Raw genomic sequence first — 22,197 nt, 5'->3', positions numbered from 1 at the left:
GGTGAGGGGGGGGCGTTGGGGTGCAGCCATTAACTCACTGTAGATGCTTTTCCCGCTGGGGCGGGCGAAGCTGTTGGCCTGTCGGAGCAGGGGGTCGTCGTCATATTCGTTCCTGGACGGAGGGATGGAGGGACCTCTGTGTCCTGCAGCTCGGTCCCCTCTCCCCACCCAGCCCTCAGGGGTCCCCAAGGTGGGGACACCCCCCCCCCCACACACACACTTCTGGGTACTTACCGGGATGGGAGGTTGCCCCAGTGGCCGAAGGCTTCTCCCATCTTGCCAAGGCCAGCGAGGGCGGCTCGATCCTGCTTACGGGGTCCTGGGATGGGCACCGTCCCCATGTCACCCCCAGTGTGTCCCAAACCACCTGCGGCCACCCCACACCATCCACCCCCCCACCCAGGAGGGTGGCAGGACCCCCCTGCCCCGCCGTGCCCAGCCATCCTGCCCCATCCCAGCCCCGCGGGCTTCACCCAGCAGCCAGACCCAGCCGCCCCCCATGTCACTAGATGGGGTCCCTGTCCCTGGGGGACACCCAGGGTGTCCCCGCTCACCCCAATCCCGATGCCGCTGGCTCGGCCGCCCAGGCTGGAAGTGGCGGAGGGTGGCGCGGGCGGGGGTAAGGGCTTGACGTCGGCACCGCACCTGCCTGCTCTTTGCCCCATGGCGTCTGCCTCGAGGCGAGGCGGTAGGGGACAGGGTGGGGGACAACCACCTGGCGTCACCGTCCCCACCCCGCTCCCCTCGGGGTGCCCACCCTGCGGCAGGGCTCGGTCACCTCGGGTGGCACCCGGGTGGGATTGCAGCCCGGAGCGGGCAGGGTGCCCCCCACACCCTAAGGCCTCCACCCACCCCACCCCCCCCCCGGGGATGAACATTGGTGACATCCCACACGGGTGACACCCACAGACCTCTGTGCCCGTGCCCGGAGGGCAACGCCAGGCTTGCCCCGAGCCTCCGTCACCCCTGGGAAAAAATCCTTCCAGGGCGGTTTGTGACAAGGAGGGGACAGGATCCGGCGTGCGGGTCCGTGGCTTGGGTTAAGGCTGGTGGCAGCGGTGTCACCATCCCCGGCACCGTGGGGTCACCCCTGTCACCTGCCCCTGCGTGTCCATCCCGCAGGGTCCCCTTTGCAGGACCCATCCCTCGGCACCCCCAGGAGCATCGGGGTGAGCTCTGGCCCCAGTCTGTCCCCTCCGGCCGGGGGTCACTTGGGTGGCCACGGTGTGGTTGGCGCTGGCCGTGGGTCGTGTCCGTGGGACCGTGGTGACCCACTGACTGCCCCTCCCCCAGCACAGCGAGGTGGGTTTTGGGTTCATTTTGAGCCTTTTGGCTTCTCTGGGCTGATCCTGGCGCGGCTTGTGTGTGTGTGGGGGGGGTGATGGGTCAGCTGGGCTGCGGCCACCATGTCCCCAAGGGCATCGCTGGCTGCGTGGGGTCCCATCCATGTCCCCCCCCAGCCCCACAGGCTGTCACATCCCGGCTGGCCCTCTCTCTTTCCAGTTTCTTTCCAGGTTTTTGGGCCAAATTGGCCCCACGGCGGAGGGACCCCGGCATCGCACCCCCCCCAGGCATCGCAGGGAGCAGGCGGTGACACCCCTTTGGGGGCCTTCGGGGACCACCGATGGACAGGTACGAGGGGACAAGGCTGTGGGGGGGGCTGGGAATAGCCCTCAGGGAGCGGGGAGGGGGGGGCGGGGGGTGGGGGCTGTGGGGGGGTCGTGCCTCAGTTTCCCCATTGCAGGGAGGGGCAGGGTGCAGCGCCCAGCCGCGGCCACCAGGGGGCAGTACGTCCCCGTGTCACCCCCGTCCCCAGATGTGCGACCCCCCCCACCCTCCCCCAGATGTGCAGGCCCCCCCCCCTCATATATAGGGCCCCCAGATGTGCCCGGTGACGCCCCAGGTCCTGCTGGCACCGCCGACCCCAGCGGGGTCCCTGGCGCTGGGGACATTCGGGTGACATTTCTTGAGGCGGGGGGGGGACACAAGCAGCCACATGTGGCACCATGGTCCCCATGGGAGGTTTGGGGTTACAGCCCCCCCCCAACCGCTCCGCCCCCCCCCCCCCCCCCCCCAGTAAATACACTGCTGTGGAAGGGAACTGGGGGGTGTCCCTGACATGGTCCCCTTGTCCCCTCCTCCTTAGGGACAGGGCACCCTGCTGGGGGCGGGGGGGGGGCTTGGGGAGAGTTTTGGGGAGGAAGGCGGGGGGGGTCTCTTGGGATATGGGCCAAAATGCCCCCCAGGTCCCCCCCCGCAAGGCACCAGTCCTGCTCTGGAGGGGATTTAAATGGTTTTTGGGATCCATTTAGGGCGCTGGGTGCTGGCTGGCTGGGGGGGGGGGTGCTTGTCGCTGTGGCTGCTCCCCAGTTCACCCAGTCCCACCCACCAGCCAGCACTGGGCCACGCTGGGGTGCAGCGCGACCACAGCACCCTGCGGGGAGCCTGGCCCCCCCAGCCCCCCCTTACTGGGAGCCGTGGGGAGCGAGTAACCGGGGTGTCACCAGTCTGTCCCAAACCAGCTCTGCTGGCTCCCCCGCAGCACCCAGGGCTCGCGGGCGCCGGGTCCTTCCCGGTGACAGTCCCCAGCAGCGGGGTGACCCCGGGGGTGTGACGAGAGGAGAGGCGGGAGCAAAGTCCCTGGGACCAGGACAACAAACCCCGTCGGGCGCTCGCTAACTGGGGACGATGGTGGCACCCGCTCGGCCCCAGATCATCACCTCGGGGTGGTCCCCCCCCACCCCAAGCTCCCCCTGCACCCAAGCCACGTCCCAAGGCCACCAAGACACCCCGCTCCCCCCTACCCTGGCCGTGCCTCAGTTTCCCCACCAGCATCCCGCCGCCTCTCTGGGCTCGGCCCTGTCAGGCTGGAGAATCCAGCTCTTTATGGCACCCATGGGTGTGGGGTGGGCTCGATCCAACACCCCCCCCCCCCCCGCCGGCAGCACCCCCAGCGCGGGGAGGACCGTGGCCCATCCATGTCCACCCTTCCGCAGGGACAGGGCGCTCGCCCCGCCTCCTCCCAGCTCCTCCCAGTCACCCCACTGGGTAAGCTGGGAATGGCGCTGGCTGCAGAAACATTATACAAAAAAAAAAAAAAAGCCACTTTATTTTTATTCCCCCCCCCCCCCGATTCCCAGCCAGAGGTGACACCTCCCCGCGCAGCCCCAACCCCACTGTGTCCCACCCCCCCTCACCCTTCCCCAGGCTCGGGAAGTCCCCAAGGGCCACCAAACCCCTCGGGAAGAGCCGGGCAGGGGCTCGGGGGTTTCTCCCACCCCCACGCCGGAGCCTTTCACCGTTTCGGCTTTAGAACCACCCCCCCCCAACATCAACATGTGCTAAAAATCAGTGAGTTGGCCCCAAAACGCAGCTATTCGGGGGAGGAAAACGGCCCCATCCTGCACCCCCTTTTCTGCCCTGTAAAGCTTCTGGGCGGGGGGACACCCGCTGTCACTAAGGGGACAGCCCTGGGGACACAGCCTGATGCCCCAGCCATCAGCCACCCACCCCGTCCCCTGTGTGTGTGGGGGGGTGGTGGTGATGCAGGATCAGGCCCCGGGGACAGCCTGGGGTGGGCGCCAATTTGGGCGGGGGGCGTGGGGGGTTAACCCAGGCGGAGTTGGGGAGACGGGACGGCGGGGCCACCAAATTCCTGGAATTACGGGTGACACATCGCTCCCGGCCAGGTGTCACCGGGGCCACCGCGGTACCAGAAAGCAGCTGTTGGCTCCGGCTGCTGGGTGCCAGCCAGCGGCGCGAAACCAACCGCCGGGCTCTGTCCCCACGTCACCGAGGCCAAGTGTGGGGCGGACCGCGGCGTACCCCGGACCTGCCGCCTAATTGCCAGGGACCAGCAGCTCGCTCCCCCCCACCCGCCCCGTCGTTATTTTGGGGACGCGCGGGGGACGGTTTAACCCCCTCTGGGACTGGGAAAACGTGGCGGATGGTTGTCCCCCAGGCTGGGAGAATGGCACAGGGTCGGGATGTCCCTCTTGGCGATTCCCAAATCCGTGCGTCCTTCCTCCCTCTGCGGAGGGGTCTCCTTGGTGGTGACGGTGACATGCCGATGGCCCAACCATCGTGGTAGCCAGGCTCGGATGCCGTTTTGGGGTGACGTGGGGGGGGAAGGGGGCAGATGGAGGGATGCTCGGTGACACCCCGCTGTCACCCTGCCTCCTCGCACCCCCCTCGCTCTGTCCCTGGTCCACGGTCACCCCCGCACGCCGCGTCCCGTCCCCGCCCGTGGTTTTAGGCATCTACCGCAGGAGCCGGTGTGGCACCCGGAGCCACTGCTGGGTCCCTGTCACCCTGCTGCGTCCCTTTGCCGTGGGGGCTCGCTGGGGGCTGCATCTCCGCCGTCCCCGCGGGGTGCCACCACCAAACCCCTCACTTCCTCGGGGTCACCCCGAGGGAGAAAGGTCCCCTGGGGACCCAACCCTGAGCCCCGGGGCCGTGGGGCGTCCTGCCCCACGTCGCTCTGTCTTATCCTGTTTTTTTTTTTTTCAGCTGAATCCCATCTCTTCGGAGGAAGGGGAAGAAATCTCCGGGGCTTTTCTAGCCTCTTGGCTTTCCAAAAATCCCTCCGGCGATGGCCTCAAAGGCTTTTCGGGAGCAGCGCCCCAGTGGGAAGCTGCCACCTCTGTTTTTTAACCTGTTGCTCATTTATATTGTTTTTTCCTCTCTCATTTCTGGAGGGTGATGGAGAAAGATGCTGGCGAGCGGGTGATGCCTTTGGGGGGGGGTTCCGAGGGTCCGTATCCGGCTCAGCCGGGGATGCCCAGGGCCAGCAGGGCATCGTGGAAACCGGTGACCTTCACACCGTGAGGTGTGTTTATTTTGGTGGGTTTTTTTGGCTTTGAAAAGGCTCAAATGGGAAAAAGCAGCGAGGGAACTGCGGAAAACAAGGATTGCTCAGGTTCCCCCTCCACCCTGCCAAATCCTGACCCATCCTCCCAGCCCACGGACGGGGCAGGAGCCCCGTGAAGGCACGTGAAAGCCACGTAAAAAAAGCCTTTTTAGCCCCAGGGATGCAGCCGGCCCCGCGGCTTCGCCCACAAACCTGCAAAAAAAAAAAAAGAGCATCTTGCTTTTGGGGTGAAGAGGGAAAAGCGGCGTCCCCGCCGTCACCCCTGGAAGCGGGGGGGGCTTCGCTCCCCACCGTCTCCCATCCCACCAGCAGCGCAGCCTGGCCACGGCTCGGGGATTTCCAGAGGTGGCGGAGGCTGGAAGGCTTTAATTAGAGGTGACGAGGGCACGCAAACGAGCAGGTTACAGCCCCCTTCGGGGGTGGCCGAGCTGCTGCGAATCCCCGGAGGGTTTGGAGGTGCTTCTCGGTGTTTCCCATGCTCCGGGGCTGGGGGGGAAGGTTGGGTGTCGGGATAAGCGTCGGCTGGGGGTGGGAGAGGGCAGGGAGGTGGGTCGCGGAGGTCAGGCTTCCAAAATCATCCCTGCCCACGGATGCATCCCCCTCCGGGACGGGGAATGGGGATCCCTGACGCGTGGAGCGTCCCCCGAGCAGCGCGGGGACCCCAGGGAGCCCAAGGAGAGCTTGGGAAGGGGTTTCTTCTGCTCCGGTTTTGGCATTTGGGATGAATTTCCCCATGGGAAGAGTCGGCATCTCCCCGTGCTGCCCCTCCATCCCGCTTCCCACCCCTTCCCTCCTCCTCATCGCTGCCCGACCCAGGGGGGAAACCTGACCCAAAAGCTTCCCAGAGCAGCACCCCCTCTGGCAGCAGGATCTGGCCCTTGGAATTTTCCTCCACCCCTAAACCCCCCCCCCCCCCCAAATTCAGAGGGGAGCAGAGCTCAGCCACCAAATCCCTCATCCTGGGGGGACCGAGGGACCCAGCCGGGTCTCAGCCTGGCATGGAGAGGAGCTCGGGAGCCCAAACTCTTCTCATTCAAGACAACGAGCCGAGTTTCTCGCCTGGACGGAGCAGCCGGAGCTGGTCGGGGACCCAAACCCATCCCCATGGACCGATGCAACCCAGTTGGGAGATTTGCCTTCGCATATCGAGCCTGGGGCTGCGACGAGGAGGAGGAAGGTGGGGTCGAACGGTGCAGGCGACGGCGCTTCCAGGGAAAACACATTTTCCCCGGCGTCTTTCCAGGGAGGGTGACGGATGAGGTGGCACAAGGGCGACGGCAGCACATGATGCTGAGCTGGTCGGGGCGCCAAAAACGGCTGCGAGCGGGCGCCGCCGCGGTGGGTTCCCTTCCCCGGGTGATGTGCTGCTGAGTCAACGCTCAGAGGGACCTCGTGGGCCGTGGGATTGATTTGGGAGCCACCCGTGAGGTGACGGGCGGGGGACAGGCGAGGAGCGTGCCACCGAGCACGGGTTCGTGGTGTCTCGCTCGATGGAGAAGCTCCGGAGGAAATTGTGAAAGGGCGACCAGATGCCGGCTGCGTGGGGCGGTGGGAGACGGGGTGTGAGGTGGGTGGGGGAAGCCCACGGCAAGTGGTTCCCAGGGCATCGGATGGGGTGGGTTCCTCCTCGCCCGTCATCGGATGTGTCCTCAACGGGGCGTCTTGGGTCCTTCCCACCCTCGGGGGTGGGAGAAGCTGGGTAAAAGGTGGTTGCGAAAGGGCACAGAGCCGGGAAGGGGGGAACTGGGGCAGGATGAGGAGCACTGCGGGGCGTTTTATGGGAAATCCCAGCTCCTACTCTTGCTATCAGGTGGCATCTCCCACACTTGCCCACGGTCCCTGATCCCACGGGACACATGGGACAGGAGTCCCGGGTGCCCCAAGTCACCCAGTGCCGCTTTCAGACCAACACAGCTGGGCCTTGCTGGGACGCAAACGGCTGGTTTTATCCCCCGAAAGGCAACTGTTTCCTGCCAGAAAATGACATTCCATCGATAAATACTCGGGATGGAAAATGTTTGACCTTCCTTATTCCTTGGCTCCCATGGGAAGCTGGCCAGGGAGGAGAAACCATCGGCTCCCCTTGTCCTCTTCAGCCCAGTTGCAGCTTCTGCTGGACACCAGGAGGGACGTGTGCCTGAATGCCATGAGCATCCGAGACCATTTTCCGGCCGGCGAGGGGTTGATCAGGTCCGAAAATTGCTCTACGTAAGCTTCTGGAGAAAAGTATCCCAATCTCTGAAGGCTTGGGCGCTCACTCCTTCTTTTTTTTATTGGGATGTCTCTGGTCTCTTTTATCTGCCAGCCCAGGTGGTGTCTTCAGCGTGAATCCAACCGAAAGCCAATGCCTTTTTCTCCCGGTTTGGAAGGTGTCCGGTGGCCGTGTCACTGATGGATGTGGCAAAGGCAAGGGAATTAGCAAACCCAGGTGATTCACCGATGGGTTTGAAATAAACTCATCCCTACAAGTCCCCAGGGTTCTCCAGCAAGGGCTGGAGAAGCCGGTGGAGCTGAGGAGAGGAGCTGCCAAAGGCAAAGGGGCTCTGCGTTCCCTGGGGGGTGATTTTTGCCGTGTGAACATCTCCCGGTGCTCAGTTCAGCCTCCAAAGTGGCTTTTGAGGGACAGGCAAGAGACAAAGGCCAAGGACCATGAAGCTGGGAGATGCTGACGCCTCCTGAGATGCCACCAGCAGCTTCCTGGGGTCACAGAGCGAGCTGTGTCGTTGCTTATATGGGGCGTAGACGGTCCTGGAGGGATGTGGTGGGTCTGAGCTGGTGCCTGCAGACTTAGACCTCCCTGGTCTTCACCGGTGTGGTCGGAGACGCCTTGGCCAAGGCTGGTCTATGGGACAGGAGGGAGCTGAGTGTCTCTGCGCCATCTCGGGGTCTGGCAGCTAGAGATGTCAATGGAGGAGCTGGGATTCAGGTCCCTCCAGGTGAGGGACGGAGCGGTGGGGCAGGATGCTCAGCAGGAGGCCACGGAGAAGGGCCGAGCCCAGGGCGGCAGCTGGGATGGTTCAGGCTCATGGACACCCCAGCCCGTAAAAAGGGACCAGATCTGGCTCCAGATGCTTGAAATCAGGCACTTGCTTGAAAATGTCAGCTTGTAGTTAAATGAAATAAAATAACAAAGCAGCTTCTAGCTTCCCGGGTGGTGCAAACCCAGACATCGAGAGCGCAGACAGCAAAGACCCCCGGGACCATGGGGCGGTGTGGGGCAGAGGGAGGGGAAAGCCCCGCTCCGCGGCGGCTCGGATCCCCGAAGGGATGCTCCACGGGGCTCCGTCCTTGCTGTCGCCCTTGCAGCTGGGGTTTTTTTGGGCTATTTATTTGGGTTATTTATAACTTTCTCCCTTTTTTTTTTTGACTTTTCATCTGGCTGCTCCGGGAGGATGGAGATACACGGTCCGGCAGAGCAGAAACGGGGATTTCGGAACGGCACGGGAGGCTCTGCACCCACCAGCACCCAAAGGTGCCCCAAGAGTAAGGAGCTGGGGAAGATGAATTTGCGATGGAGCCTAGCTCACCGGAGGGGTTAAAGCTCCGCTCCCGGGAAGAGCCGGCTCCTTTCCAGCCTGAGTAAGGCCATCGTTCCTGCCAAAACCCGGCGCCGAAGGCTGTTGCGGGGTGGTTTGTTTTTTTTTTTTCCGGCTGTAAACAACATCGATGCTCGCCGGTGCCGCACAGCCCGCGGGGCTGGCACCGCTCCAACCCAGAAGGCGTTTTGATGATGTTGGTTAATTAAGGAGCTGGCGAAAGGCATGACCCAGGCGCTGGCAGAGGAACCAGCTGCTGGGACAGGAGGGGGTCTGCAGCCACCCCGGCCCCTTCCCCGGCCCCGTCGCCGCTTGGGGGTCATATTTGGCAAAACCCTTGGGAAGGACGGCGGGGATTTGCGGCCGCGGCGAGGACGAGAAGCACCACGGCAGCGCCGGGCAGGGTGTCTGGCCAAACCATGGCTGCTTATTTTCAAATACCCGCCCGGACCACCCTTCCCGGCCCCAAATTTTCAGGGCATGGAAAGCCACCGGTTGCGTTGCAGTGAGGAGGGACACGCCGGTGTCACCTCCAGGCCCCGGCCAGCGCGGTGGGACGGGCACAGCGAGGGGGAATGGAGGTGGCCGGAGGGGTTAAATCTCCTCTCCCGCTCCCGGGAAAGGGCCGGCTCCTTTCCAGCCTGAGTAAACCCATCACCCTGCCAAAATCCTACTCGGCGCTCAAGGCCGGCGCGGGGTTTTTCCGCCCGAGGAGCGACGCTCGATGCCTGACGCGGGGGTATGGAGCAGGGAACGCAGCCCAGCATAAGCTGGCCGTGAGCCGGTGATTCCAGCACCCCAAAATCCTGCAGGATCTGGCCCAGGACACCATCCAGCACTCGGGGTGCCTGCGCTGGTTCCAGCCTCCGCAGCTCCATCCGGCAGCTCCGGCACAAGCTGCGCCGTTATTATTTGCAAGAAGGGTGGGAGTTTCGCCTTTACTTCCCTTTATTTTTAAATTTATTTTTCTTTTATTTTGGATTTCTGACTCATCTCGGCCCGTTGCCGGGAGGAAACCGGAATAAAAAGTGCCCCAAATATAATTTGTATCAGCGAAATAAAATCCTCCCCCAAATACTCTGGGGGGAAAGTCAAGTGGCGGCTCCTTGGGGCTGCCCAGGACCCAGAGCCACTTCTCCTTCCCCCAATCTCATTCTTACGGAGGAGGAAAACTCAAATTTTCCTCTTTTTTTCCAAACCACGGCAGCTGGTTTCCGGCTCTGTAAGCACAAAGCCAGGCCCGGAGAGGCTCACACGATCCGGAGGCAGAGGGGCGATGGATGCTCCCCGGCCCCTGGGTGCTCCCGCTGACTTTGGGGTACCCATGGGGGTACCCGGCCCCGATGCCCAGGGGATGCTCCACAGGGATGCAGCACCCGTGGGGCTGCCGAAACAGGGCACGGGGGGGAGCGTGGAGGTGGGGGGGGGGGATGCTCTGGAAAGGGTGGGCGCCCTGGAGGGGAGGATGTCGCATAACGAGGGGTGCCCAGTTAATACTGGTGCCCGAGAGATGAGGTTGCCCCATTAATGTGGGTTCTCAATTAATAAGGGTGCCCCAGAGATGCTGCTGCCCGTGAAATGGTCGGGGGGGGGGGGGGGGGGGGCTTGATTTGAGGGTGTCCCAGAGATGATGGTGGTGCCCTATTAATGCGGGTGCCCCATTAATGAGGGTGCCATGGAGACAAGGGCACCCGAGAGGTGAGGGTCCCCCGTTAATGTGTCTGCCCCATTAACAAGGATGCCCTGAGATGGTGGGTGCCCCGTTAACGAGGGTGTCCCAGATATGCTGGTGCCCCATTAATGGTGGTGCCCCATGGCTGAGGGTGCCCCAGAGGTCAGGGTACCCCATAAATAAGGGTGCCTTGGAGACGAGGGCACCCCAGAGGTGACAGTCCCCCATTAACGTGTCTGCCCCATTACTAAGGGTGCCCTGGAGGTGCGGGTGCCCTGTTCGTGTGGGTGCTCCATAACGAAGGGTGCCAGGGAGGTGAGGGTGGCCCAGAGGTGTGGGTACCCCATTATCGAGGGTGCCCTGGGGATGAAGGTGCCCGGGGGATGAGGGTGCTGGGTGCTTTTCATCCCAGGAGCGATTTCGATGAGTCTCTCCTCGTGGAAGGGGGCAGGCGGTGGGAAGGTCCCTTGTCCCCTGGCAGGTCCCTTGTCCCTCCGCCCAGCCAAGCGTGACTCAGCAGCCGAGCCTGGCTGGAATGTGTGAAGATCAGGGGAGAAAACAGCCCAAAAACGTCCTGGGGGTGGGGGGGGGGTGTGTGTGTGAGCTGTGCCTCCGGCATGGGAAGCATCCACCCCGACACCCCCAAAGCCAGCCCCTCCGGGGGACGCATCCTGCCCCGTGACAGCGGTGGTCCTGCCTGCGCAGCCCCGGCCCCCGGCCCACGGGAAGGCGGTGGAAGACGCGGTGCCGTCGTGGGGAGGGAGGCTGAGTTCCTTGCCCCCCCCCCAGGGTCCTCCTTCCTCTGCTTCACCCCAGGAAAGAGCCCTGCTCAGCCCTGCAGCAAACCCGGATCCGCTTTTCCTTTTCCAAGGGGAAAAATAGGGGAAAAAAAGGGAAAAAAACCTGCTTGGCCGATGCTTGGCCACATCCTGCACGGCCCCCCCTGGGCCAGGTGAGCCCTGGGAGCTGATAGAAACCAGCTGCCGAGTGCTGGTCCTGACGCCGGGGGGGTGTGTGTGTGTGTGGGGGGGATAAATTTGCCTCCCTGACACAGCAAAAGGGTTTTGGAGGGATGGATGCCCTTGGCTTCTGCTCATCCCAATCCCAATCCGTTTTCTCCCTGGTGCGATAGCAGCTCAGGTCCTGCTCGCTCCCGGTGCCAGGCGCTGTACAAAGAGGAGCCAGCAGCTCCGTTTGCACCCTTGTAGGTAGGGATTAAGCTTTATTTCTTCTTAAATCCGTAGCCTGGAGGTGATCCTGCTGCCAATGCCTCCTGCCCTGAAATTGGGGGGCGGGGGGGGAGTTCCTCTGTCTTTGGGGGTGGCTTTGGGTGCTGCACCAGGTTTATTCCCGTCCGAAAAAAAAAAAAGGAGATTTCAGCCCATGAGAGGCTCTAGTTTCATTTTTCCGTGCTGGGGGGGCCACGGGGCAGCTGTGGCTCCAGCCGCTTTCCTGGGATTTGACTCTTTTTTTTTTTTTTTTTTTTTCCCCCCCCTTCCCTCCCGTCCCGAAGCGAAGGTGCCGCTTTTGGGGTCGGGTACCTCGCGGTGACGCCGAGCCTTGGCTGCGAGGGGAAGGGCCGAAGCGAAGCCAAACCAGCCCAGGACCATCCCAGCCAAGAGACCTGGTGCTGGAGGGGGAATTAGCAGCTCCCAGCCGTTTGGGGGTTTTTCCCAGGGAGCCAATCCCGGCAGGTGTCCTGCTTTCCTGCTGCCTTTCCAGCAGCTCGGGATAACCGAGGTGTCGCCCCTCCGTATCCTGCCCAGCTCCCTGCTGCGGCCAGGTGTAATTTCGCCGTCCCTGGGGATGGACGTGGGCTCTGTGCCGCGATCACCGGGAGGAAGGAATATTTTCCTCCTCTTTTTTTTCTTTTTTTTAATCGGAGTTTCCCTTCCCGCAGCCGGGGGGGCTCCAGCGCCAGCCCCTGGGGTGGGATGGGGATTTGGGGTGGAGGGGGGCAGAACCGAGCCCCGGGGGACACCAGTGGGGGAGGAGGTGGGAGAAGGAGGACGCGACCCACGCGGAAACCACAAACGGTTTCGATGTCTTTATTAGCCCGGGCACAACTTCCTTCCCCCGGCTTCGTTTCCCAACGCCGGCCGCTGCATTGCGAAGCTCGAGCTTTCCTCTACATGCGGCGAGGGTGTGCAAGGGGGTGTGTGTGTGGGGGGGGATGCAGCACCCATAGCGCACGGTGACAACCCTGTCCTAGGGTGGCCCCGCGGGGTGGCTGCGCCCCTGGGACAGGGCAGCGGTGGGGTTGTGGGGAGGGAGGTGGGTGGCAGCTCCAGCGTGGCCCGGAGTGATGTCCCCGCGTCCGTCCCCGTGGGCCGGGGATGCGGGAGCAGCGCGTGGGGCTGGGAGGGGTTCGCCGTCACCCCGGGGTGACGCTCGCTGTCGTGGGCAGGGTGAGTGGTGCCGGCCCTGGGTCACGCTCTCCCTCCCAGGAAAAAGTTCGGGCAAAGGTTATTATATTTTTTTTTTTTAAAAAAAAAAAAAAAAGAAAAAGATAAGTTTCCTCTTTTCCTTCCTCGTCGGAGGCACGTGGTGGTGAGGTCATGGAGCTCCTGGGCTCGCGGCAGGACGTGCTTCCAGCTCGGCGTAATCCCATCCCCAGGGCCACGACGAGACTGTTCTTGGCGGGGTCCGGGTGAGCGGCGGGGGGAGGTTTCGGCCCCCCCCTGCCCCCATCCAGCAGCACTCACCCCTCTGCCCCCCCCACCCCCCAACTTCCACTGTCCCCCTGGTCAAGCGACCACATCCTGAGCCAGCCCTCGGGCTCTTCCCTTCGCTCCCGCGGGCTTTTCCGCAGCGGCTTCTGCATCCCAGAGGCCAATGTGGCTTTACATGGAAAATCAGCCCCAGATGTGGCCGAGCCGCTGCTGCTGCAGCGCCGTGAGCGGGGACGGGGCCCAGGGAGGGCTTGGGGACCTGGGGACAGCAGGGGGGACCTGTTGGGTGGCCGGGACCTGAGCTCCAGGAGCTCCCGGAGGGATTTATCCCACCCATCAGGGAGCATGGATGGGGGACAGCGCATCCTCTTTGCAGCTGGGTGCTCCCCGGGGAGGGGTGACGGGGGCACCCAGGGGGTCCCCCACCCTTGGGGACAGTCAGTGGGCTATGGAGCGGTGCCACCAGCACCGCGCTGAGCAAAGCCCTGGTGTTCTGGCCGGGCATGAGAGACCAGTGCGGGCTCCAGCGCGGCCGTGGAACCCTTGGATGGGAGAACGTGGGGCAGGTCCCCTTTCCTCGGCTGCTGATTCCCATTTTGGGGCTGTTTTCTGGGAAGCAGGACCGCTTGCTGGCAGAAGGCAGGTCCCCACGGCCGTGCCACCACCTCCCCCAGCAGAGCCACGGGGAGCCGGGCTCCCTCCCCAGCCAACGGCACAGCCATACCGGGAGGGAGGCGTGGAGGGGGGGTCATCATGAATTTTAACAGCTCAGGGATTCTTGGGGACCTCTGGGGACATCATGGCCGAGGTCCCTGGCTGAGCGTGGGGCTGCTGGCCCCCGCTCGGGGCAAACTGGCGGAGGGCTGTGGGGCGGGAACCACCCGCTAATCAAAAGAGGATGGAAAACTCTCGTGGTTGCTTGGAAATGAAGCTCGGCGAGGGAGCAGACCGCACCGGCCTCCAGATGCGACAGCAGCGGCCGGCGGGATGGAATTCCGCTGGAAGATACTTCATGACGAGCGCCGAGGCGGGGGGATGCGGCAGCACCAGACTGGCCCCACGGCATCGCCGGGCCGGGGGAGCGACGCGGAGCCCCTTCCCCATGGCCGGGAGCGAGTTTGGGGATGGATGAGCCCCAGCTCATGCCTGGGTCTCCTTGTTGAGGTTGGGACTTGCCTGGCTCGCCTCAGTCCCTAAATTTAAGCCTTTCCAAGATCCTTGAGGATCCTTGGTCCATCCCGTTGCTTGGGATGGGAGGGATCATTTTGGAGGCTGCCGACTCTCTCCGGGATTGGAGGCACTCAGCGTCCTGCATCCTGGCCCCTCATCCCGCATCCTCCCCATGCAAAGACATGGAAGGTGACCCAAACTCGGGGTCCAGGCCAGGGGCCCCCCCACGAGCATCACCCGCTCTCCGGGGCCACAAGCGCCTTTGCAGGTTCCCTATCGCGGTTTCGTGCTCTTCAGCCTCGCCGGGTACCGTTTCCTCCCGCCCTGTTGCGACAGCCTGTTGCTCCGCGGGCTTTCGGAGGGGCTGTGGGGGCCGTTTTTTGCCGGCGGTCCCGGGGGGGGCCGGAGGGCTGCCGGGGCGGGAGGATGGGTGGAGGCGCAGCAACGCGTGCCAAGATGCATCAGCCTGTGTTTTTCTGGTGGCGGCTGAAGGTTGTTTGTGCTGTCCCGGGGATGATACAACGCTCTTGGCGAAGGTGCACGGACCCGGCGGCCGGGCACACGCGGTGCTATCGGCCGGGAGGCGGGGGGGGGGGGGCAGGCACCCCGAAGCATCTTCCCCCTCTAAGCATGACGTGCAGCCCCCCCCCCCCAAAAAAAAAACTCCTGTGGGACCTTATTTTTGACCAGCTTTGCTGCATTTATCAGGGAGGGGAGCCATGGGATGAGAGGGAAGGGTTTTAAACTGGAAGAGGGGAGATTGAGATGGGATCTGAGGAAGGAATTCTTGGCTGGGAGGGCAGTGGAGCCCCTGGCCCAGGTTGCCCAGAGAAGCTGTGGCTGCCCCATCCCTGGAGGGGTTCAAGGCCAGGTTGGACGGGGCTTGGAGCAACCTGGGCTGGTGGGAGGTGTCCCTGCCCAGGGCAGGGGGGGTTGGAACGAGATGATCTTTAAGGTCCCTCCCAACCCGAACCGTTCTGTGATTGTATCCCTGCGTGAGCGCCCCGTTTCCCAGCTCTGCTTGAACCCCACCCCCCCCCCACCCTGGCACCCGCAGCTCAGCTGATGCTCCCTGGGGTGGGATGGGGTGTTTGCTGCCTGGCGGAGCGGGGAAACAATTCACCTGCTCAAAGAACAATTAGTTTTCCTCGGGGAAAAAAAAAAAAAAGCAAATGCATCAAAATTGGAGTCTCCGACCACGCGCAAACAGCTGGAGCCGGTCGGCCCCACGGCTGGGGGGCTGCTCGGCTCCGCTCTGGGAATGGGGATGGAGGTTGCGATGGGTGGGGGGAAGAGGATGGGGAAAAGGGTGAAGGCATCGGGATAGGAAAATATTCCCTGGGAGGGAAGCCGAGGCCGCTGGGATGGAGGCAGGAGCATCTTGGCCAGCTGGGAGATGGGAAAGGCCGGATTTAGCCTCGGCGCTGGCCGGGGAGCGTGGGAGCGTTGGGAACGGGCTTTTCACCGAGAGATGCCGGTTGTGCTCGGTCCTGCCGTGTTCCCTCTGGTGACGCCGGACCTGGGTTGCCTGGATGGCGGGGGGTTGGAGCTGCCATTTGTAAGGCATTTATTTGCTTTCCCGCAGCCCAAACGACGCTTTTAATAAACCCCGAGTGGATTCCAGACCTTTCCATGTGCGGAGTTTGGCTGGAGAAGTGTGAGGCCGGAGAGATTTTTCGCAACGCCCCGAAACTCCCATTCGCCCCATTATTGCCGCTTTCGCCTCCGCTGGCCATCGCGGAGGGTCCGAATCTCCTGTTTTCCTCCCAAAATGAACCGCTTGGGCAGCGGGCTGCCAGTGCAGCTGGGCTCGCAGCACGCGTGTGCGGCGGCATCGGCAAACCCGGCACCGGCAGCTCCCCCAGCACCACGATCCCGCCAAAAAGCCACCCAAATTGCATCTTTCCATGGAAAAGGGCCGGATCCAGGCACGGAGCCACGTGGAGCTCTCACGGCCGAGGCTCGTTAGGGCTAAATTGCCACCGGCTTTCCTCAACCTGCCGTCGGCATCCCGTGCCCCCAGGTAGGGCTCGGACTCTCGGGGGGCCACCCCAGAGCCGCGGGCAGGAGGGAGGGGGCAGTTTTAGGGTGTTAAAACCTCTGTCTGTTAATGAAAAACAGGCTCCGGGCGGCCAAACAGCTGATCCGAGGCGGGCGAGCTGAGTAATGCCTCGAATTCCTGGCAGGAGCCGCTTCCTTTCGGGAGGCGAGGGCTCCTTCCGCGGCGAGCGGGGCCCTTCGTGTGGTGTGTGTCCCCCCCTGTCCCCGCTGTGGGGCTCTCCCGGGGACTGAGCCCTGCTTGGGGACGGGGCAGCCCCCCCGTCGCCCCCCTCGGGGATGGGGGTTGGCATTGGGGAATAAAATGATGGGGTTTTGCACGTTGCAGGGGGTCTGGAGGGTGATGGTCGGTCGATCTGTCTGTCTGTCCAGCCCCCTGTCCATCCATCCCTGCATCCATCCCTGCATCCATCCCTGCATCCACCCAGCTGGTCCCACAGGCACTTCTCTTGGTCTCCCTCCGTCCGTGGCGAGGAAGATGATGGGGGCTGAGGCCCACAGCCCCTGGGGATGAATCCTTGTCCCCCCAGGGTGTCACTTTGGCTGGCAGGGATGTCCCCTTGGGGTGTGGGGGGGTCCCCCCGGATTCCCAGGATGCGAGCAGGGAAAGGGGGGGTGTGACTCCTGGGGAGGGATCTTCCCCCGGGGGGGGTGGGCAGCTGAGCCCCACAGCACCTGGGGATGAATCCTTGTCCCACCAGGGTGTCACCTTGGCTGGCAGGGATGTCCCCTTGGGGTGTGGGGGGGTCCCCCCGGATTCCCAGGATGCGAGCAGGGAAAGGGGGGGTGCGGCTCCCAGGAAGGGATTCTGCGCTGGGGGGGGGAAGCTGAGCCCCACAGCACCCGGTGTCCAGTGCGTGACCCCCAGGGTGTCACTTTGGCTGGCAGGAATGTCCCCTTGGGGTGGGGGGGTCCCCCTGGATTCCCAGGATGCAAGCAGGGAAAGGGGGGGTGTGGGTCCCGGGGAGGGATCCTGCGCTGGGGGGGGGGCGGCGGGACGGCTGCTGGGTGTGGAGCAGGATGAGGCCGTGACTCAGCCGGGGCTCTCGCACACCCCGCGCCGTCCCCTCGCCCCCCTCCTCCTTCCCCGGTGGCACCTGGGGACGCGGGGACGGGGCCTTGCGCGTGTGTGTGTCCGTCCGTGGCGGAGATCGGGGCCAGTGGCTGATGTCAACAGCTCCGGCTGCGGATAAACAACCGGCCCCGGCGGGGAGGACAAACGCCGCCTCTGTTTGTGGCCCCAGGCGGCTCCGGACCCTCCTCGAGACGCCCCAGCAGCGTCTCCTCCGTCGCTCGGGCTCAGCGGCTCGAAACACCCTCTTCACACCCCGCCGTTTGTGGGTGGCAGAGGGGTGCCACCCCCTTGGCCTGTGGCCGGACCCGCGTTGGGTGCAGGCGCCCAATTTGGGGGGCAAAGGAGGGATTTAGCCACCGGGACACATGCCGAGGTCAGGGATGATGCTGTCTCCATCCATCACGGCAGCTCGAGGGCGGTGGCATCCCAGGAGCTCGTGCCTGACCCCGGTGACACGCAGGGCCCCCCCCCCCTCCAGCCCTCCCGGGAAGGGTCTCCCCCCACCGTGGCGCCAAGGCCGGGCTTCCCTGGAGCGTTCCCAAGCCCTTTGCCCATCCTGCCCCCGGTCCTGGCGCGGAGCCGCGCTCTCCCCGCCGCCGCTCGGCCGCCGGCCCCCACCTGTGCCCAGCTGCTCCCGGCGCAGCCCCCGGGACCCTCCCTGGGGGTCGGCGCCCTCTTGGCTCCAGCCGGGCTGAGCCGGGGGGTACCGGGCTGCACCCACATGGCACCATGCCATGGGCACCCGGTGATGCCAAACCGATGCGAAATCCCTGTGTGGGGCTGAGATGGGGATGGGGCACACTGGGGGGGCTTGTGACACCCCCACCCCCTCCCCAGCACATTGGTTCAGGGTATACTGGGGGTGCTGGGGAGCCCTGAGCACCCATGGGTGCAGTCCCACGGAGCACATGGAGATGCTGCAGGGTGGGCAGCCTCCTGCCGCCAGCCCAAAACCGCTGCAGCCGAGGGGCTGCCGGTGGCACCTCCTGCCCCCCCCCTTTGTCCTCCCCCCCAGCTTCGGTGGGTGCCGGCGGGCAGCTGCCCGGGAAGGCTTTTGGCTCCATGTCCAGCCACATTCCTCGGTGGAGGGAGGAGCGGAGCCAGAGCGTGGTGTGACTCAGCCCCGGCCGAAGGCTGGGGACGCGCTGGTGACCCATGTGGGGCCGTAACCCATCCTCTGTCCCCCCTCACCGCCTGGGATGCGGCCCTGGCATGGGCGACCCCTCCTCCAGCCAAGGGGCTGAGCTTTATCCCTGCCTGGGGACCCCCCAGCGCGCTCCGGGTCGGGGGGGGATGTCACGTCCCGGAGGAGCCTCCGCGGTCAAGGACGGCTGGACCCCGGGTTATGATAACTCTAAAAAGGGACTTTCTCCGCGGGCGCCGGACGCAGCCTGACCCTGCGGTTCCCTCGCTCCCAGCCTGGCCACCAACAGCCACCGGATCCGGCCAGCGCTCCCCTCCCATGGGTGCCCACCCCGTGGGGAGGGGGGGCTGCTGTTGGGGGGACCCCGAGCACGGGGGTGATTGGGGCTGGACGGGGGATGGGGTCCAGGGCAGGACGGAGTGTCCCAGTGCGGAGCAGGCGGGATGGGAGGGATGGAGGGGAGGAAGCGAGGGGCTCGCTACGGGATGAAGGCTCCATCCTCATCCTGCCGCCCGCTCGTGACATCTCGAGTCCCCACCGCTGGCAGCGAGCCGGGGGCAGCGCCCGCCACCCTCATTCCTCCGCTCCTCAAGGAACCGGCTCGGGTTATTCCCACGGGGATTTCCAGCCTGGGCACACACCGCTCCAACCCGGATCGTGCTGGGAAGCTGGCGGCGGAGGGGGGGGGACGGACCGCGATCCTGGCTCCGCTGCAGCGCCCGGCAGACTCAGCCACCGGCCCCGCGGTGAATCACCGAGGAAGGAACTGATTAAAAGCTTGCAGGACTTTCTTGCTGGAAATAACTTTCTCCGCAGAGGCCGTTTGCAGCCCAAGCCTGGTCCCCTGATGCAGCTGGCGGGGGGGGGGCGGATTTGGATATCTTGCAAGTTTTACCCCTTCTTTGGTGCTTTCTGGCCCGAAAAATCCTCCCCAAATGAGGCATTGGGTTGGGATGCGTTTCTGCTCCCACCGGGGATGGGAAGAGGGGGAATGGCTGGAGCGGAAGCTGTCGGAGCAGCGTCGCTGAGCGGGTCCAGGGATGCTCTGACCTCAGCCAGGGACAAGATGTGGCTGCAAACGGGGTGGTACCGGCGCCTGCTCCCGGCCTTTCGGAGCCAGGAGCATCCCGTGTCCCCTCTGCCTGTATCCCGCATCCCCTCTGCTTGCATCCCGCATCCCCCTGCGCCGAGGGCCAGCAGACATGGGAAAGCCCCCGGGATGCCCAGGAACCCCCATGACCTCATCCTGCCTTTCCCCCCGCCAGGTGACAATCTTGGATATGGGTGCGAGGAAGATGGGGACAGCAGCAGGCCCCGGCCACTACCAGAGCGGTAACAGCGCCACTGGTCCCAGTTTGCAACTGGGAGAGGGACAGCCGGCTCGCCCTCACCTCAAATTTTGCCTCCCCAAATTTTGCGGGCACGGGGAGCGGGGAGGTGGTGGTGGTGGGGTGCTGCCACCGCTGTCACCCGCTGCCGCTCCCGACGTCCTCTCGATTTCTGCCCCCCCCGCCCCGTGACTCAGGGATTTCGCAGGTTTGGGAGGGGAGGAGGGGCAAAAGCCACTTCCCTGCCAAAAAAAGAAAGAGGCGGCTGCTGCTCTCCCCGCTCCGTCACGCCGGAGGTGGATTATTAACCCGAGCGCGATGCCGTCCCTCCGTCCCGCTGTCCCTCCGTCCCCCTGCCCGCGCTCGCTTGTCCCATGACTTGGCGATGTCACACTTTTCCGGTCACTTAAAAAGAAGGTTGAGGCCGGGGTGGGGTGTGTGTGTGCGCGCGTGTGAGTGCGCGGGAGATAAGAAGGAGCGTGGTCCTCAGCTGGTGTCAAAGGGCCTCACGCGCTGGCACGGGGTCCCCGTGAGTCACCCCGCCGGGCTGCTGTCACCCGGCTGTGTCCCTTGGGTGCCCACCCCGCCGTCCTCCCACTGCTGGGTGCCGCTTTCCTGCTTCATCACGGAAAATGAAGATAACCTCTCGGCGTCGGGGGTGAGAGAGGGGGTTATTTTGCGAGTGCGGCTCATTTTTAACCCCGGCGTCCTTCCTCCCCCTTCCTCTCCCCGTCCCCATCATCCTCAGCGGGGATGTTTGTCTGCGCGCGGTTGCCAAGGGCCACCGGTGATAAGGACATGGGGCACCCACGCGGATTCGATGCCATTGGGGGCCTGTCACTGTTGTCCCCATCTCCGGATGGTGCCCAGCTCCTCCCTAATCCCAAATCCCTGTCGTTTCCCCCCGCCGGCTCCCCGATCCCGGTTCTCCGCTGCCTGGGGGTTCTCTCAGCTCCAAGAAAAACCTTCAGCAATTTGTGAAACTCGGTCGGCGTTTCCGCCCCGGGCCGGCAGATACCGCCCGCCGCTTCCTCGAAGCTCGGATGTGGTGGTTGTCACCGACACGCGGCCCCGCTGTCACTGTCCCCATGTCACGGCCGCAGCCCCGGGGCCGTCGCTCGCACCCAGCGGTGTTTACGGAGTATTTTGCTTTCTGCTGCTGGCGAGGGTGACGAACGCCTTCGCAAGGCAACAGTTGGCCTCATGGCAACTAATTGTTTCCAGTTGCCTGCAAACAACCAGGCGGCCAACCAGAAAATCCCCCGAGCGGGGACGGATGGGGCTTTCTGCGTGGCCGGCGCCCCGAAGCCGGTGGCTTTGCTGTCCCCGAGTCTGTCCCCAGCCGGGTCTCTTCCTGCACTCCCTTCTCCGGGGGCTCCATCCCTGCGCTCGGGGCCGCGTGCGTGCACAGCCGTGCAAACGGAGCCGCTTGTGCACACGGGGATCCAGCCGTGGAGCCATGGATTCATCCCCGCACGCTTGGATCCAGCCCCGGAGCTGTGGAGCCAGCCCTGCAGCCATGGAGCCGTCCATGCGCACGTGTGCACACAGGTCTGTCCACGCACACGGAGCTGCTTGCACATACACGGATCCATCCAGGCACACGCGGATCCATCCATGCACGTGGATCTGTCCATGTACACCCATGCAAACGGATCTCCTTGCACATCCATGGATCCATCCAGGCACACGCAGATCCATCCATGCACATGGATCCATCCATGCACACCCATGCAAATGGATCTCCTTGCACATCCGTGGATCCATCCATGCTCACGTGGATCCATCCATGCACACGGATCTGTCCATGTACACCCATGCAAACGGAGCTGCTCGCACATCCGTGGATCCATCCAGGCACATGCGGATCCATCCGTGCACACCCATGCGAACGGATCTCCTTGCACATCCGTGGATCCATCCAGCCACACGTGGATCCATCCATGCACATGTGGATCCATCCATGCACATGTGCGCACGCAAACCTGTCCATGCACATCCGTGCAAATGGATCTGCTTGTGCACACGGGGCTCCATCCACGCACATGTGGCTCCATCCATGCACATGGGTGCACACGTGGATCGGTCCATGCACACACGATCCATCCGTGCACATGGATCTGTTCCTGCACACAGGGATCCATCCATGCATGTCCAGGCAAATGGATCTGCTTGTGCGCACAGGGATCCATCCATGCACACGTGGCTCCATCCATGCACGCGTGGCTCCATCCATGCACACGTGTGCACACGGATCCATCCACGCAGGCCCATGCAAACGGATCTGCTTGTGCCCACGTGGCTCTGCCCGTGCGGACACGGATCCATCCATGCACACGGACTCGTCCACGCACAGCCGTGCAAACGGATCCGTCCCTGCAGGCAAGGATCCATCCGTGCGTCCCACGCACACGGATCCACACCCCCCTCCCCGGCCCCGTGCTCCCAGGGGGAGGTTGTCACCCCCCCCCCGCAGGATTTGCTGCAGGAGAACCTCCGTCGCGGGACAGGAGCAAGGCAAAAAGCGTGTGCGTGTGTTGGCGTGTGCGTGCGAACACATGTGTGCACGCAAACGTGTTGGCGCGTGCTGCACGCGGGGTTGTGGGCGCACACCCGCGCGTGTCGGGGGTGGGGGGATCTGTGGTTTGTGCGCGTGTATAAACGCGTAACCC

The 22,197-nt window shown here is 64.1% G+C and overlaps 1 protein-coding gene across 1 annotated transcript in view; it reads left to right on the top strand.

Annotated features, from left to right (window-relative positions):
* SLC16A4 (solute carrier family 16 member 4) overlaps window positions 1–22,197 on the top strand; it is a 383,212-nt gene that overhangs the window by 208,347 nt on the left and 152,668 nt on the right. The gene's annotated exons all lie outside the window — the stretch shown is intronic.

The sequence above is a fragment of the Rissa tridactyla genome, chromosome 21, assembly GCF_028500815.1.
Source record: "Rissa tridactyla isolate bRisTri1 chromosome 21, bRisTri1.patW.cur.20221130, whole genome shotgun sequence".
NCBI lineage: Eukaryota > Metazoa > Chordata > Aves > Charadriiformes > Laridae > Rissa > Rissa tridactyla.
This window is presented reverse-complemented; position numbering and strand designations above follow the sequence as displayed.